Consider the following 15736-nt stretch of genomic DNA (forward strand, 5'->3'; position numbering starts at 1 on the left):
TGTAAGAAAAATTGGCTTTCTTTCCCTGTATATTTTGCAAAGCTCTTTACACTCCTCCCTTCTCCTAAATGTTTCCCACCTTCTTCTCACAGCCCTCCCTTTTACATCGGCTGCCTTCTCTTTTCCTTTTCCCTTCTCCCTCTCCCCTTTTTCTCTCTTCCCATCCCTCTTTCGCCCTTTTTTCCTCCCTCCTTCTCCTCTTCTCCGTTCCTTCCCTTCTTCTCTGCTCGCTCTCCGCCCTGAAAGGGGAGGGAACTATGTGACCCTGTTCTGATGTAATCCCGGGTGTCTGAGCGGAAGGATATGGAGCTATCACCTGGTTGGCGGGGCGCTGAGGCCAGTTGCCGGGTAACCGAGCGGAGAGGCTTCCCCGTCCCCCTCCCTCTTCCCTTGCCCCCTCCCTTCCCCTCCCCTCCGCCTAGTGGCGCTGGGAGCCGCCGCCGGAGTCGCCGCCGCCGCTGCCGCCGCTGCCGCCGCCGCTGCCGCCGATTTACGTAAGGCGCAGGCCAGGGCCGGTCGGGCGTTCGGCAGCGGGACGGGGGTCTCGGTCGGAGCGAGAGGCCGCCCGCTAGCCTGCGCTGTGGGCCGCTCCAGCCGGCGCCACTGCCGCCGCCCTCCCCGCAGCCTCGGCAGGTACCGTCTGGAGCGGGCGGGAGCCTGGGGGGCGGGTGAGCCGCTGGGGCCGGGCCGGGGACGATGGGGGGCCTGCTGGCCTGCCTCCACTGCCGGCTGCCGGGGCCCGGAGGGAGGATGGGCATCCCGGCCTCCCGGGGGCGGTGGCGGCGGCAAGCGGGGCCTCGGGAGCCGGGAACGGGGACCCGGGAAAGGTCGGGGATGATGCCCATGGCCGAGGGCCTCTGGTGCGTCAGGCGGGAGCCGGTGCCGGCCGAGGGGGGCGGGGGCCCTGGACAGCGGCCCCGCGGGCGCGGGAGCAGGTCGGCGCCGGGGGCCGGCCAGCTTCTGCAGATCTGGCCTGTGTCTGCGCTCCAGGGAGTCTGCGGACAGCAGACCCTTCCATCCCCTCGACCGGTCCTGCTCTGCCCATGCACAATGAGCTAACCTTGGACTCGAGGCCATTCCTTGCGTGAAAAGTGGGGTCGGAGCTGGGGGCCGGGGAGGGGGCCGGGAGAGGGGCGCCTGGACCTTGCACTGAGCCGCTCGGCGTTCTTGCTCCCTGCCGGGGCCCCTGAAACGCCCTCCCCCCGAAGCCCTTCATGCTCCTGGGCATCGGAGGGCGAGAGAGGGTAAACAGTGGAGGGAGCCTTTGGCTCCGAGATGACTTTGCAATTAATGGGCTGCGCTGTCAAGGAGCCGTGGGGATTGTTGGCCGCGCTGTTGGGCCGGATAGACTGACTCCCCCCGCATCCCCTCCTCTCCTCCTCCCCCCTCCCATTTAGCATTGTCCTTTAGGGGCCTATTGAAGGGAAACCGCGGAGAGCGAGCTGCTGGAGGAACTGCTAGGGGAGGGGGGGCTGACTGACAGGAGACGGTGTCCTATGGTGACTTGGAATCGCTCTCCATTTGGGCGGGACTTGAGTGGGCGGGGGAGAAGGGGTGCGGCACAAGGTTTGGCGAAGGTTACAGCTGAATGCAGAAGTGACAGACCAACAAAGTCAAACTCATTGCGCCGTTTTAATGCAAGAGCATTTCAAAAAGTCACTCGCTAGGATTCGATCCTCCCTCATAGCTTTTGCCCCTCTTTTTAGATAAATTCCTAAGAGTACGCCTTACTAATCGACTTTTTAAAGAGCTCTTAGCGTCTCAGCCGGGAGATGCAAAATCTACCGTCACTGAAATAACTGCAAATAACTCAACAGTCATTTAGCTTGCAGTTTGTGGTGCTACGGAGTAAAGGTGCCTACTAAGTTGTATTGGTAAGCTCTACTTCCCCCAGGTCGAAGTAGAATCCATTTTTCCCTCTTCTCTTTCTGCCGACAGTTTTTTTTTTTTTTTTCCTCCTTGGGTCAAGCTGTACACTTTTTTTAGACGTGTGAAAGAAGAGTGAGATTATTGGGATGTATTTAATCATACTTAGTTTTTGTGAATTGCTTCCGAGATTAGATATTTTAAATTAAAACCGTTTTCTATTCCACCAGTTTCAAATTTTATTGACTTTACTTATTTCCAGTGATATTAGGGAAAAAAATGGTGTCAGATGTAGATAGTGGTGCCGGGGAAATTGGGAGTAGATTCAATTGAAGAATACAATTTGTAGATAATGTAATGAATTTGTAGATTTGTAGATAAGTAATGAATCTACTTGGCTTATTTCTATGACTGAGCAAAAGAAGCCATTCCAAAACACCTTTAAAGAAAAAAAAACTTTTAACTAATTTAAGGAACAGTCTTTTGGTTTCCTGCCTTACTGCATTTTGAAGGTCAAATGTTCTAACACTAATTACTTGAATAGAGTTCAAACGAGTCTCGTTGAGGCTCTCCTGTTTTGAGGATTGTACTATCATTTAACCTCACCTCACTTTTGATGTTATTCCTCAAATCCTAAATTCAGCTGCTGAACTGTTATTTTGCTGAATAATTGTTTATTTTTTAAAGCAATATAATCTTTAAAATGTGGTGCTCTGGACAATATTTATTGGTTCTTATTTCACAATAAGCTTATGAATTGTGAAGGTTGGAAATTATTTCTTTTTCAGAAAATCCTAACTTAGCTGCTCACACTAAAGAAGCAGGAAACATCACATCTGAATACATGCTACAAAGCAAATATTTCACTAAGATTTATTAATGTAGTGCATTTGAAGATATTTTCATTCAATTTAATAAACTTTCCATAAACACCTCCTAGGTCTGAGACTATGTGCTTGGTCCTAGGGAAGGACAAAAAGGAAATTGGCTCTACCCTCAAGGAAATTATACTATACTGGATAGTTAGCTTATATTTTTTATGTAGAAGTTCTAGCCAGTTAGGGTTAATATCCAGAAATTTAAATATTAAGTCTTCTGTAATTGTTATTTGTCCAATATTTGTTTTTCAAAAGTGATTATTTTCATGTAAAAAGGTACTCTTAAAGTCAAAAAAGGTGTCTGGGGATAGTGAAGAGCCAGCAGTTCTCATAGCTGGGAAGACCTGGCTTCCTGTGCCCCCTCTGACACATACTGCGATTTCCATAGAAAAGGCTTCCTCCGATCACACTCCCAGTTCTATTACTATAATTTTAGAGTTTTTTCCTTGGATTCAAATTACTGCTAACCCTGTGTCCTGGGATAAGTCTCTTAACCTCTCTAAACCTTGATTTCCTCATCTGTAATCTGAGATTATCATCAGCCCAACCTCCTTCATAAGGTTGTTTTAAGAATCAAATCAGATAATCAAAATGAATGTACTTTAAAAGCTATTATGAAATATTATATAATATGAAGCATCCACTAATTGGGTTTGGATCTAAGCTGGGGTGCTAAATACTTTCAGAAATGGCTTTTTACAATGAAAGCTTTTAAGAAAGAAATATGACTAATTTTGAGAGGGGGGGATAATTAAATTTGGCTTTTCAGAGTTTTAGTTATTGAACTGCAGTTTTCCTCCTGGAATTAAAGCAGTTTCGTAAATATAGACCTAAAATTTGCTGGCATGAAAATACATCAAGGATATGCAAGTGATAATGAAATCAGTATCCTTTTCTACTGCTAGGTACAACTTGTACTGTTGGAGAATGCTGGTAGGACAGATTAACCAAAACTTCTTTGTGTAAGGAATTGTGAATTTTTTTCAGTAGTTTCACTTGTTATAACTTTTTTAAAAGCCTTAAATCAGTACCTCTTAAAGTGCAATCCTTTTTAATTTTTAAATTATATTTTATAGAGGACAAGTTAAATGATGAGTATTATTTCTTTTGTTTTTGATATTTGGATATAGGTTGGATTTTGAGTGGTTTTTGGTATTAAATATTTTTTAACTTACATTTTTTTTTAAATCTGTGGTAAAGTTTTTTCTTTATATGTGTGAAAAATCAAGAACAGGTAGGTGTTTTTATTTTTGTTTTTATTTTTGGCCTTTGAGCTTTTTGTCTGACCCTAAATTGTTTAGATTTGTCATTCAAAAATTGAAAAAATGGAATTTGATATGATTTTGCTTGATTTTATTGACAAGATTTCAATAAAGTGTGAATTTTGAATTACTTGAAAACTTTTCTACTATAAAACCTGTGTGCCTTCCTTTTAATAGCTTGTTTATAGATAACTGAAATAGATAATTCCCCTCCCCTGCTTTAGTAGCGTATTTCCCCAGTATCTTTTCTGAAAATAGATAGATCAAATACTAATGAAGACATCTTTCCATTCCAGGAACTTTTTTTTTTTTTTTGACCATTGCTCCTATGCTAAAATGTTAGAACCCTACAGGATGTAGCAAGCCTTCTATCCACTGCCTTTGGAAGCCTATATTAAACATGAAAATCTGAAGGGTAGTAAATTCCTTAAACTGTTATAAATGGTAGTGAATGGTGCAGGGGCTGGCGTGGGGAAGGAGGAGGGTAAGGATGGAGGGAAAGAGGGGAGAGAGAAGAGGTATTGGAAAAAGAATTGGTTATTTTGTGTTAACTATTCAGGGCATTCTAATAAGCAAATTCCCTTTGCCACTACATGTCAGCTCATTCTCTGCAATTGCTAGTCTTAAAGAGGTGCCTAGAGTAGGAATGTCAAACAAGAGTCTGAATTTCGATAGCTACACTTCAGAGTCCATCTGAATCACATTAAAATATAATTGGGAAATATTTAACAAAATAAATTAAAAATGCAATATAACATAGATAACATTAAACTTTAAAATGAAGTCACTTTGTTTCCTAAAGTATTCTTATATACAAATTAGTGGTTCTCATTTCTATTTGAGTTTGATAACATTGGCCTAGTGGTATCAAATGATTTACCCAGAATCACACAGCCTGTATTTGTGACAGACAGACCTTTTATTCCTGTCCCTGAGATCGTTTGTTCTCTTTTGTATTGGTTAATAATTCATTTACAGAAGAGCTTTTAAAAAAGAAAAAAATCAATTTGCTTTTTAAAAAGGAGATCCATACACTAAAGGAAGCTATTTTAGGTATATAATAACATATACTAAGACATATAGTAATAAATGTACTGGTTCTTTTATTATAAGTTGATCATTTTTACATTATTACTCCCTTCCCAAATTTGTTCAGTCCTACTACCTACTACTACGTACCTCCCTCAAAGATTGAAGTAGTTAGCTTTCAGCTGCTAGTAGTTAGCAAGTATTTGTAGAAACTCTTAAGAATTTGTTTTAAAACTAGAAAGTTTATATGCAATGTTAGAAATTTCATATTTTCTAAAGCAGTTTTTAAAATTTCTTCAACCTACTCATGAATATTAGGAACTATTCATTTTCAAGATTATCTAGGCTCTTAATTTTTTTTTTTATATGCCAAGTTTCTGTTATGTTGTTCATTAGCAGTTAAGTATCCTTTTGGCAGTTTGTTAATAGCAGCAGTTCTAAAGAGTTTAGTTGGAGATGAGGTTGAAATGAATGGAAAAAAGAAGACTTTGAATTTCTTTTATTACAACAATACTCCAGTCTTCTATTATTATAGATAATTGAGTGTTTGCAACTCCAGAAAAACAGATCTTCATAGGATTATATTTCTGATGAAAGAATCCACCTAATAAAACTGAATTAAATAAACCAGATCATACATAGGTAAACCAGCAATGTAAATAAAGATGGCTAATCCACTGTGACTCTTAAACTAAAATAACCCTGTTGGATAGAGACATAGGTTTTTATGTACAAGTAGGTACTTAGTATTATTTAATAACGACATGTTCTTTAGTTATGAAGTGATCAGAATGCCAGCTGAAGTGGAAAAGTGAAGAATTTTAAGAAATAGTTGCAGTTAGTTATATATATTGCTATTATCTACCCCATCATATATGGTCTTTTCCTTTCTGTCCTCCCCCAGAAGATTTCTGAACTTTTTTCTGTAATAAAGTAGTAATTTTGATGTCAATAATAAAATATGTAAACGTGAAAAAGTATACATAAGGTCATATAAAGAGAAAGAACTCTATAGCAAGAAATAAACACTGTAGCAAAAGTTAGGCTTCTTTCTCTTCGAGGCCAAGCACAGTTATCATCTCCTCCACAAATCCTTTATGAATTTCAATCACTCCTACCCCTAGCTATAAATGAGTCCCATCCTCCTGAAGCTTGGGCCACTTTTATTTGACCTCTCAGAGTTATAGACTTAATTTAACAATTATAATTTATTATGTAACTACATGAAACTTTTTTTTGCTTGGAAAGATATTTATTGAAGGAAATAAATAAAAAATGCTTTGTGTAATATGAAGCATTTTGGCACTAGTTAGAATGATGGAAAAGGGAAAAAGGTTTTTATCTCCCCATTATACTACTGCAAATGCCATGCGTACAAGTTCTGTCAGCGATGTTTTCAGTTGACAGATTACAAACTGGATTGTAATATTTTGATAAATCATGAAGAACTTATGCAATAATAAGTGTTTTAAAAATATCAAATACCAATTCTGTATAAATCACTGGGGCCAAAAAGATGGAATATACCTGCTTCCTTGCCATCAAGGAGTTTACAGTCTAGTTGGGGGAGAGGAATGGTCAACATTTTACAAAAATAATTATAGTAAAAGTTAGAAAATCATTAAACCTATAGATGTGAAATTTTATTATATTATTATGTTATTAAGTAATAATTATAATATTTAATCTATAACCTTGAGGGGTTAAATGATAGTGGCCCAAGTTTCAGGAGGATGGGACGCATTTCTAACTGAAGGTAGATGTGATTGAAATCCTTAGAGTATTCTTGGGGGAGGTGATAGCTGAGCTGAGTCTTGAAGAGAGGAGCAGAATATAGGTTGAAATGGGTTTAGGGGGAACCCTGTCTCATGGTATGAACAGATTTGCAGAAGCCTAACTTTTGCTACTAAGTTTGTTTGTTGCTCTAGAACTTTTTCTTTAAATGATCTTATGTATATTTTAGCATGTTCACATAGTTTTTACTTAAAATTCCAACAGAACAGAGAGCTCAAATATTCTATTTCTTTAGTTTATAGTTTGTGGATCTGAATCCTTGATGAGGATGGGAGTGAAAGAAGCATTAGAAAGAAATTTGGGAAGTTTCTGGATATTTAAGATTATAGAATTTATTTATATATTTAGAATTAGAAAAGACTTTAAGGGTCAGTCCTTCCCTCCTCCCCCTTTTTTGGGTGAGGCAATTGGGGTTAAGTGACTTATCTTGGGTCCCATAGCTGGTGTCATGTATCTAAGGCTGAATTTGAACTCAGGTTTTCCTGACTCGAAGGCCAGTGCTCTATTATATCATCTAACTGCTCCTTTAATCCTTTTCTTTTACAAGTGAGGGAAATGTAATTTAGAGAGGTTGTAAATGACTTATCTAAGGTACTGTTAAAATTCCAAGCCAGGTCCTCTGACTCTTAACATAATGCTCTTTCTACTAGAGCTCTAAAAGATGTGAGACATTTTTCATTCCTCTTTTAAAACATTTGACTACATAGAATTAAAAAAACAACCAAGGAATACTTTACATATATTTTTACATATATGTTTATATGTGTGGTATGGTAACACTGTCAGAATAGTTTGTTTGAAAACTGGACAGTGTCCCCATGGCATAAGATTGTGAGAGGATTAATAAAAGCAATTGGCTATTGAGTCCTCATATTATTGGTTCCTCCCAAAATCCCACTTGCTGAAAAACATGATACCTTGACAAGATAAACAGTAAAAAATCAAAGTATCCTTGATTTTTTTTCCCCTCTCCCTTTTGTTATTACCCCTGCTTCTATCCCCCGCCCCCATAATTAATTAGTTGCCAATTCTTATTGATTCTGTTTTCATGATATTTTGAATTTGTCCCCTTTTTTTATCCTCAGGCCCTCTCTTATGAATTATTTTAATTACTTCCAAACTAGTTTTCCTGTTTCCAGTCTCTTCCTTCTCTAGTCTCCCTTCACAAAACTGCTAAAATAATAATTCCAAGATATCAGTCTAATCTCGTCATTTCTTTGCTCAGAAACATTCAGTGGTTCCTTGTGGCTTCTGAGGGGGTGGGAGGAAGAATACAAATTCTATAGCCTAGTTCAACTTAGTTTTCCAACCTTATTTTATATTACTTCTCTTTGCCCATTTTACATTCCATGCAAACCATGTTATTAGAGTTTCCATGAACTTGACATTCCTTTTCCTGTTCCTTGACATTTTTATAAGCTGTCCACCATGACTGGAATGTACTTGCTTCTCATCCTTGCCTTTCATATTCTTTACCTTTTCCCAAGTTTAGTTCTAGTGCCACTTTTCTTCATGTGAAACTTTCCCTCATTCCCTTTGTTAGTAGTCTCCCTCTTCAATTCAATCCATGTAATTCATTCATTTATTTACTTATGGTGTATTATTTTTCCCCATATGTTATAAGTTTTATGAGGGTAGAGACTATATTTTTTGGTTTTTGTATCTATCATTACTACCTTCCACATAGTAAATGCTTAATAATTGTTTGGTGAAATAAACCTAGTCTGACTCTGAAGATTGCTTGAGAATGTAAATGAGGTAATTAAGTTTAGGATGGAATTACTTTACAGGCTATTTTTGTTTTTAATATGGAAAAGTGGAAAATTATATATTTTTTCAGTTTGTAAAATAATATAATAATGGTGACATTGAAATACTGCTGCCTTCTGCATTATCAAAGAAAGATTAAATTTGTTATATTTCTTAAAATGTAAGTTTCAAAGAGAAAGAAATCCTTAGTTTAGTTCTTGTATAATTTTCAGCATATTGGTATTTATTTGAAAGTTTTAGGGAAAAAGCTATATACCATTGCAGTCAACAAGAAGCATAGACTTTAAAGTTAAAATGAATTGTTGAGATAATACCACAAAACTTCCTTGTTCATATCCCTTTTCTAGTTTCTCTGTCAGATGACTTTCTAGATGATGTGCAAATATTTCTAGTAAAAGGGAATCCAGGTCCTTACAGATTAATTTCTTTCCCTATTTGATAAGTATTCTCAGTATAAACTTTCTTATGTTGAATCAAAATGTGTTTCATTTAATTTTAACTCTGGGTTTTTTATGCTAAATAACAAAACATTTTGGAATAACATTGGATAACTCTTTTCCTTTATCTGTATGGCAACTTTTCAAATATTTGAGAATATCGGGTCATCTTTTTTGTGTTCACTTCTGGATCCAACATAGCCAGCTCCTTTAAAGGTTATGCATACTGTTTATCACCATGTTCTAGCTTATTTGTCTGGTATTGTTAGAAGTTCTCATTCTTTTTTATGGTTAGTTTTAGTCTTCTTGATTTTTATATAGCTAACTATATGCTTTCAATGACTAATCAATGGCATTGAGCTCTTTTGGCATCTGGAACTGATATCCTTAAGATAATCCTGGAAACCACAAGTGTGTTTGTTCTAAGCAACTTGCTTCAGCCTATAATTTCCCAATAGATTTCATTTGGCTTACTCTGATAGCATGCTTCTATTCTGGAGGGATGCTTAGTTACTGAGGTTTACTGGATGAATTAGGACTTCTTTTAATAAGATGAGGCTCCCTTAATGAAGGACAAGGCAAACCCCAGAGTCAATCCATAGAGAGTCCTATGGGACAGCTGTGGTTTTTTTCTGTATTTAGGAGCCTCAAAGCTATGCAAAGCTATAACAGTGGGTTAAGGAGATGGGATGAGGAATGTCATATAGAGCAATGCTTGGGTACTTTCAAGGAACATAATAAAAAATGCTTAGAGTGGGAAATGTCCCTTAAGAATAAGTTTATTGTCTTTTTTTCCCCCTTGAGCCAAATAATTTATTTGGCACTTGTTATTTTCCCCTTTATTTAAAAAAGAAATTTGGACTCTGCACTCTTTAAGGCTTATTCTAGTTCTAAAGTGCCTTCATGAAGGTTTTGTGCCTAATACAATGCTATCTATAAAGTAGGCACTCAATTGAATTCTCGATAGCTATACCAAATGTGTTACTCAAACTTGGGCAGTTTTTACCTGGAAAGGCGTCTGGGCCTAATGATGCCCTATATGTCTTTTGTCCAAGAACTTGTCTCATTAGGTTTGAAGATGCCAGGGCTAGTAAGAGGATAGTAACTCTCAAGACCATTGTTTAAAAGAGTTTTGCTTTGCTTATATAGAACAATTCTTTCTACCTATTTTGGTAGAGACATACATGAAATCACAAATGCTTGAAATATTTAATATAAGTATAAATAAATTAACATTTAAGATATATTATGATAGTTAATTCTCAGTCATCTAACATTTATTAAATACTCATTCTGTCAGGCACTTGTGATAGTTGCTGGGGACGTAAAGACAAAAGAGAAAGATAATTCTTGCTTTTAAATAGCTCATATTTTAAAAAACGGAGGTGGTGGGAAGGGGGAACAGCATATGCATGTTTAAGTACACAAAAACACAAAAAGTAACTTTGAAGAGAATGGAGTTAGCAGCTGAGGGAGTCAGGCCAGATCTTATGCAAAAGGTGGTACTTGGACTGTCTTGAAGGAAATTGGAAAAGAGGATGGAATACATGCATTTCAGGTATAAGAACAGTCAAATCATGTCCCCAAACAAGCACTTATTAAGTACCCACTTATTTCAGTCACTATACTAAATGCATTGAAAAGGCTTTTGGGGATCATAGAAGATGGCAGTCAGGTCAAACTGATTATAAATTTGCGCAGGGTAAAAATATTTGACTAGTCAAACTATTTGACTAATTTCCATGGAGTGAACCTAACCTTGAACAAGATATGATTTTTTAAAATGGTTAACCATGATTTAAGCTCATATCGATGTCAAAACTGCCAAAGGCTACCTTCACTGCCTCTTTTGGGTGGATTTTTACCAAGAAGTATAGCAAAATCCATAGCAAGTATAGCAAGATCCTCTCATGCCTAGGACAGCAGTCTTTCAGATTCACAAGAAATGATGAAAATCCTAACATACCCAGAGGTGCAAGCAAATGAGTTGAAAGAAGTCAATAAATTCTAGACAGCATTTGGAAAAGACAGTGAAAACACTTGACAATCAATTTATTCTCTCTATGATATATTTGCTCAAAAAATCAAGTTGCCCAAGAAGCCCAAATTCAAGTTGGAAAAACTAATGGAACTATGTGGTAAAGGTAATGGCTCTGAATGACCTTCTGAAGATGAAAAGGAATGAAAGAAGAAAGAGTTGTTGAATATGAACTATTAGTTCAAAGAAATCAGTAAAAAATATTTTTCAACTTTTGAAGATTAAAAATCTTTTAAAACTTAGAGGTGTCCAAGTTTTAAAAATATTTTAGTATTAGAAGAGTTTATTATTATTATTATTATTTATTTTAAGAGATAGTAGTAGGGAGGCATTGGATTTTAACTAGGTGAAGAGGGAATGACGTGGTTAAGACCTGAACCATGGACAAGTCAATGTGGCAGTTATGTGGAATGGGGAACCAATTAGGAGGCTATTTTAGTATTCCAGGCAAGTGGTGATATAAGTCTGAACATATGAGTGGAGAAAAAGGAATATATGCAAGAGATTTTGTAGAGGTTAAAAAAGAAAAGTGGATTGTATGGAGACAGGGAGAGTAAAGAGTTGAGGATGACATTGAGCTTGTGACCTTGGGTAATAGGAAAGATATTGGTGCTACTCCACAGCTGTGGAGACATAGGGAAATTGAGAAGAAGGGAAGGTGTGGAAGGAAAAGATGACTGTTCTGTTTTGGACATGTTGAGTTTGAGGTGACTGCATGGTATTCTATTTGTAATGGTCAGTGAGTAATTGCTGTTGTAGTAATAGCGCTCAGGGTAAGAGACTAGAGACACTAAAGTTGCATATAATATAGGTAGGTCTAGGAACCATCTACATTGAGATATGGTGATTGAACCATTCTAATGAGATCCTAAAGTGAAAGTATAGAGAGAAAAGTAATTTAGGGCCAAACCTTGAGGGAATATCCACACTTGGGATGCATGGATGATAATCCATCAAAGGAGACTGAAAAAGAGCAGAGAGATCCAGTGTAAAAACGGGAGAGCACTTTCATTAAAACCCAGATGGAAGAATCCAGGAACAGAGGTGATTAAAATCTCAAATTTCTATTTCATGGTCAAGAATGATGAGGATTGAGAAAAAAGGCATAGATTGGTAATTTAGAGATCATTTGCAATTTTGGAGACAGTAGTTTAAATTGAATGATAAAATTAAGGCCAGATTGCAGAGAGTTTAGGAGAATCAGAGAAAATTTTGGAGATGGCGGCAATGCAGGTTTTCAGAGTCTGAGAAAGAGAAAATGACACTTTTGTTAATCTTCTTTCTTCTGAATTGGAGGGTTGGTATCCAAACGTTTCAAATAAAACATGTGAGCAGTCTTCCTCCTCCATCTTTTGTCACTTGAGACTGGTTTTCAAATAAGTCATAATGTTAAAAATGAAAGGAGATTAATCTAGTCAGGAAAATTCAACAGAAGACCACCCCCCCCCCAAAAAAAAATTGCTTTTTATTTCTGCTGCTCTGAGTAATGATACTGCTGGAATATTAAATAATCCAAAAAAATTATTGAGGTATCTTAAAATAACAGTTTTCATTGAAGAACAAATTACCAAAAAGTCCAAGTGAAATAGCTAGAGGTGACAAAATCTGCTAATATTGTTGAATATCATTTTGTGTAGATCATGATACCAAAGTCACAAAAAAAGTGAAAATCCCTGTTCTTGGCTTCAAACATCATCTTTTCATTGGGGAAGTAACTTTTTTTTTTTTTTTAAATCTCAAACATTTGTTCAACTAAGCCACTAGGACAATGAGTTGGGGTTAGCAAGACCTGCCTGGAGAGATACTTACCAGCCAGATGACCCTGTGTAAGTCAGTAAACCTCTTTGAGGTCTCTCTGTCTCTTCTGTGAAGTAAGAATAATAGCATCTATTAGAGGCAGTGAGGTAGCAAAGTGAAATTAGGAAGATCTGAGTGCAAATGTAGCCTTAGACGCTGGCTGTGTGATCCCAAGTCCCTCTGTTTCCGATTCTTCAACTATAAAATAGGTGGTAATAATAACACCTACCTTGAAAAGTTGTGTGAGGATCAAACGAAATATTTTTAAAGCACTTAGCACAGTGCACAAGATATAGTGGTACTAGATAAATGTTTATTCTCTTGACTATCCCCATATATCTATCTATCTATCTATCTATCTATCTATCTATCTATCTATCTATCTATATATGTATGTTAGCTAATACTCTATTGTTATTAATCAACCAACAAGCTTTTACATTTACATGCTGGGTTCTATGTTAGATATAAAGGATACAAAAGTATTACCTTAGGTAACATTTAGTTACATAATCTAACTGGGCCCTCTTGGCAGCATGGCAATCCTTTTACACCTTCTTAATGAACTCAATATTTCACTCATCACAACAGCTTTTTCAAACCTTTTGTCTTATATCAAAACTCTATAATCCCTTACCCCTTCCCTCTCAGTTGATTTTACTGAAAAAATTGAAGCTATTCACTGAAAACTTCCTTCCCCCCCCCTCTTCCTAATCTTATGTTTCCTAGATGCCCTGTACTTTTTTCACTTTTATCCATTTTTCACATGTAAAGGTAGCCCCTTCTTGCTAAAGTAAATACCTTAAATACACAAGGGATCTCATTTTATCCTGTCTTCCCCAGTGGATTACCCCTTCTGTCATCCCTATTCTCACTTATCTTCAGGCTCTCCCAGGCTACATCCCCATTCCCCACTCCCCATCCTTCCCCCCCCCCAAAAAAAAACCTCATTTGTTCCCTTGCTCCCTACTAACTGTTGTCCCATAATTCTCTTCCCTTTCCCCTAAACTCCTTAAGAATTGATGCCTCTACTTCCTTTCCTCTCACTCTTCTTAATTCTGCCTTCCACTTTCATCATTCAACTGAAACTGCTTTCTGCAAAGTTACTAATGATCTTTTTTTTGGAGGGGGTAGGGGGTTAAGTGACTTGCTCAGGGTCATACAGGTAGGAAGTATTAAGTGTCTGGGATCAGATTTGAACTCAGGTCCTCCTGACTTCAGAGCTGGTGCTCTATCTACTGTACCATCTAGCTGCCCCATAATGATCTCTTAATTGACTAGTGTAATAGCCTTTTCTCAGTCCTGTATTTCTTGACCTCTTTTCTACCTTTGATACTGTTAGTCACCTTCTTTTCCTTGGCATTTTCTTCTTTTTAGATTTTTCATAGCTCTACTCTCTCCTGGTTTTCTTACTTCTGTTTGATACTTTGTCTTGAGCCCTTTGCTAGACTTTCACCCAGATCATTCCCTCCAAGCCTCTCTAGTCTTCTCTTTCTGTGTGATTTTACTTGGTGATCTCATTAAATTTCATGGGTTCATTAACAGTTCTATGCTAATGATTCTCATATTTCCTTATCTATCCTTAATCTCTCTGCTGCACCCTGGTGTTCCATCTCCAACTGCCTATTACACCTGGATTTTTATAGTCATTTTAAACTCAGCATGTCCAAAATTAAATTCATTATCTTTTCCTTCAAAACCTCCCCTTTTCCTAACTTCTTTCTGTATTAACTGTTGAAAGTGCCCCCATTTGCTCAGTCATCCAGACTCCTACAGTAAGTGTCATTCCTGGACTTCTCACTCTGTCTCACCCTCCGCGTATCCAAATGTGTTACCAAATTTTATTGTATCTGCCTTTATAACATCTCTTGTATACACCCTTCTCTATTCTGAGACTGCCATCATTCTGGTGTAGGTCCTTGACACTAAATGCCTGTATTTTTCAGCAGCTTTTTAAAAATTTCCTTATCTCAAGTCTACCTCCAATCCAGTCCATCTTTCACTCAGTTGTCAAATTAATCTTTTTTTTTTTTTTTTCTTCCTGAGGCAGTTGGGGTTAAGTGACTTGCCCAGAATCACACAGCTAGGAAGTGTTAAATGTCTGAAACCAGATTTGAGCTCAGGTCCTCCTGACTTCAGGGTTGGTGCTCTATCCATTGCCCATCTAGCTACCCCGAAATTAATCTTCTTAAAGTACAGGTCTGATCATGTTACACCTGTATCCAATCAACTTTAGTATTTATTTATCACCTCCAGAAGAAAATATAAAATCTTCTCTTTTACGTTCAAAACCCTTCACAACTGCCTGCCTTCTATCTTTCTAGTCTTCTTACACTGTTCCCATTTCACTTTCAGTACTCTCTGAACTAGTGACACCTCCTTAGTGTTCAAACTGCATTTCCTGATTCCAAACATTTTCATTAGCTCTTCATGCCTGGAATTCTCTTCCTCCTTCTCTCTTCTTTTGGCATTCCCTCAAATACCAGTTAAAATCCTGTCTTCTATAAGAAAACTTTCCTGATCCCCTTTAAGTCCAGTCCCTTTCCTCTATTGATTATCTTCAATTTACCGTGTTTATACATAGTTGTTGTATAGTTGTACATAGTTATGTATGCCTGTTATCTGCCCCATTAGACTTGAGAATCAGGATTTTCTTTCACTGTTTTTGTATCTCTAGCATTTAGCAGGAACTTAAAAACTAATTGTTGACTGACAAATCTACTTAAAAGAAGCTTACATTTAATGGGAAAGACAAATACATATAAAGCATAAACAAAATAAATGCAAAGTAGTTAAATAAAAAGTAATTTGAGAGGAAAATCTAACAGATCTGCATTATCAGATGCTTCATGGAGAAGATGGTTC

At 37.6% G+C, this 15736-nt stretch overlaps 1 protein-coding gene across 3 annotated transcripts in view; it reads left to right on the forward strand.

The window, feature by feature from the left end:
* The first annotated feature begins 516 nt into the window (after positions 1-516).
* Positions 517-15736, forward strand: part of KIAA0232 (KIAA0232 ortholog) — a 101920-nt gene continuing 86700 nt past the window's right edge. For 2 of the 3 annotated variants that reach the window (XM_051965554.1, XM_051965555.1), the window contains exon 1: positions 517-633. The gene's annotated coding sequence lies outside the window, so the exon portion shown is untranslated. The remainder of the gene's footprint in view (positions 634-15736) is intronic. The other variant, XM_051965556.1, reaches the window with a different exon arrangement.

This window comes from Antechinus flavipes, chromosome 6 (genome assembly GCF_016432865.1).
Source record: "Antechinus flavipes isolate AdamAnt ecotype Samford, QLD, Australia chromosome 6, AdamAnt_v2, whole genome shotgun sequence".
In the NCBI taxonomy this organism is placed as follows: domain Eukaryota; kingdom Metazoa; phylum Chordata; class Mammalia; order Dasyuromorphia; family Dasyuridae; genus Antechinus; species Antechinus flavipes.